The sequence below is a fragment of the Hydra vulgaris genome, chromosome 06, assembly GCF_038396675.1.
Source record: "Hydra vulgaris chromosome 06, alternate assembly HydraT2T_AEP".
Lineage (NCBI taxonomy): Eukaryota > Metazoa > Cnidaria > Hydrozoa > Anthoathecata > Hydridae > Hydra > Hydra vulgaris.
Genome location: NC_088925.1, coordinates 29,045,578 through 29,048,654, shown reverse-complemented (window position 1 = coordinate 29,048,654; position 3,077 = coordinate 29,045,578). Strand labels below are relative to the sequence as shown.

Genomic DNA, 3,077 nt, shown 5'->3' with positions numbered 1-3,077 from the left:
AGTATTTGTTTCAAAAATGTTGATGGTGGAAATTATATATCTTGGATTAAAAAAACAGATCACTAATCAAATAATTTATCATTCAATTCTTGGTGTTAACATTCTTTAAGCTTTAATATAGATGGTTTACCACTGTACAAATCCAGCTCTACACAGCTGTGGCCTATTGTTGGTCTTATTAAAGGTAACAATCTATTTTTGATTGGAATGTATTGAGGATTAATTAAACCTAAATGTCATATATTTTTAAAAGATTTTTCAGATGAATTAAAAATGCTAACAAGCTCTCCATTTGTAGTGAATGACAAAAGTTACATGGTTCAAATTTATACTTTTATTTGTAATGCCCCTGCTCGCTCCTTATTAAAAGGTATAATTAATCATACTGGTTATCATTCTTGTGAACGATGTACTATTGTTGGAAGATGTATATTAAATCGAATTGTTTTTTCTCATATAGAAGTAAATGTAGATTTGCGTACAAATATTGAATTTCTTGATTATACTTATGCTAACAGAGATCACAATGGAAGATGCCACCAACATGAAAAGTCTATATTCGGTGAGATAAATTCCCTTGATTTTATAAACATGTTTACTTTGGACTATATGCACCTTGTTCGTTTAGGAGCTACTCGGAGAATTCTGTATTTTTTTAAGGGTGGGATTAAAGGAAATAGTCATGGAAAAGTTTCTTTAAACATGCGAGACCAAATTTCAAACAGTTTATTGCAGCTAAATGGAAAATTGCCCAGTGAATTTGCCAGACAGCCTAGGTCTCTCTCTGATTTAGATAGATGGAAAGCAACAGAATTACGTTCTCTTTTAGTATATTACGGCATGATAGTGTTAAAAGACATCATTGATTTGCGTACATATAAACATTTCTTAAGTTTATCAATATCAATACAGATTTTATGTGATAGTAATGCTGAGTTTCGAAGATCAAATTTAGAGAATGCTCGTCGGTTGATTAAATACTTTGTTATAAAGTCAAACGAAATATTTGGTCAACTATTTTGTGTTTATAACATACATAGTCTTCTGCATATATGTGATGATGTTGCATTTTACAATGCTCCACTTGACAGTTTATCTGCTTTTCCGTTTGAAAATTTCTTGCAGCAGATTAAGAGATTAGTTCGATCTAAACATAATCCTATATCACAAATATGTAAAAGGCTTGATGAAATCAATTTTTTTAATAGGTTTGAGCAAAAAAAACCAAAATTAATACCAACTTAAGAGATGGTTGCTTCTTAATCAAATATGGTGTGGTTTTCATAAAAGTTAATTTAGGGAATGATCAATACTCGTGCTTCTATTATAGAAAAGATTGTTTGGATAATTATTTTACACACTTTTTAAACTCAAAGGATAAAGATGTATATTTCTTAAGAAGTAATGTTCGACATATTGTCAGAGACATAAAGGTACTTTGGTTAACAAATGTGTTTGTTTACCAATAAAAGATGGCTTTGTTATTAGTAAATTGTTGCACAACATATGCTAAGCTAAACTTTTTATTTATCTATATCTACTTTAAATGTTCAATATACATATATATATATATACATATATATATATGTATATATATATATATATATATATATATATATATATATATATATATATATATATATATATATATATATGAATCTTTCATAATTTACTTCGAAAGTTAAGGAGCTGCTCTCAATTATGAATATTAAAGAAGCAAGAACAGTCACAAGGAAGCGATCACAACCCAATACAAGGTAAGTTTGATGAGAAAACAGTTTTCCAAAAGGCATTGGTGGTACTTTTTTTTATAATGAACCACCAGCTAGCTTTAAAGCAATGGGTGAAAGGCGTATGTTAATATTTATTGAACCTTGTATTGAAACTATGATTCTATTGAGTTTATATAAAATTTCTATTAAATTAGTTCTAACTTATTTATATTAGGTTTTCAATATGCAATATTTATGGAGTTAGCAAGTTTAAAATCCGAAATAAAAAAATCTTTATGTTCAATTGAAAAGCTGGGAAGAAGAACTAAGCCTGAAGAAACCTTACTTTATATTTGTAAATCAAATGATATAAGAGAGTTTGATGAAAGAGAAACATTTTTAAATGATAAAGAAAAGTTTCATTTGTTGGTATGGTTTTTGTATATAATAATATATGGTGCTTTTCTAAATAAATCTAATTGAATGATATTGTTAACTTGAAAATTTTTTTTGTCAATTAAAAAAATAGTAGTGATATTGATAATGATATTCTATAACTTTTGTAGGTCCGTCGACTTAAACAAATAGGCGGTAGTTCAATTTCAGCCTCAGTTAACAAAGTTTTAGATGAAACTATGTCTAAAAGTGATCAATCGCTATTTAACAAAGCATGGAGACATGGCAAAAGATCATTTAGAAAAACATTATTGTATAAAGCAATTATTGGTAGTTTTTAAACATTGATATAAAATTTTTTTCTTGTGGAAGTGAGTGTTTATGTAACCGCTTTTGTATGTGCTTTAAAATGCATAAATTTATTTTATATTTTAGAAACATTAGTTTCACATTCAACAAAATCTGTTTTGGTTGATAAGTTAATAGGTGACCATTTGAAAAGAGATCCAGATCGAATAGAATAACAAATAGTTTATTTAGTATTTTTATGTTCACATTATAAATGAATACAAAATAAATAAACTTTAAAAGTCTTAGTGTTACACCTAAGTTTCTTTTTGTTAAGGACTTTTTTTTTGGATAACATAAGTTATTTACTTAACTTATAGATACAAAATGTTTTTACTCAATGGGCACAAGAATGTTTTGCAAATGTTTAGTAAATGATTAATGGTCGCTTGAGCAAGATTTATGTTTAAAAACGTTAATAAATGTTTTAATAGTAATTATAATATATATATATATATATATATATATATATATATATATATATATATATATATATATATATATATATATATATATATATATATATATATATATATATATATATATATATATATATATATATATATATATATATTGCATGTAACTTTTTTTTAAGATTTCATTTTAAGTATTTAAGAATGA

The 3,077-nt window shown here is 25.8% G+C and overlaps 1 long non-coding RNA gene across 1 annotated transcript; it reads left to right on the top strand.

Moving 5' to 3' along the window:
- Positions 1-1,670: 1,670 nt before the first annotated feature.
- LOC136081001 (uncharacterized) lies at positions 1,671-2,433 on the top strand. Its single transcript, XR_010638800.1, has 3 exons — positions 1,671-1,757; positions 1,948-2,141; positions 2,279-2,433. It is a non-coding gene; the product is annotated as an uncharacterized LOC136081001 (long non-coding RNA).
- The last annotated feature ends 644 nt before the right edge of the window (positions 2,434-3,077 follow it).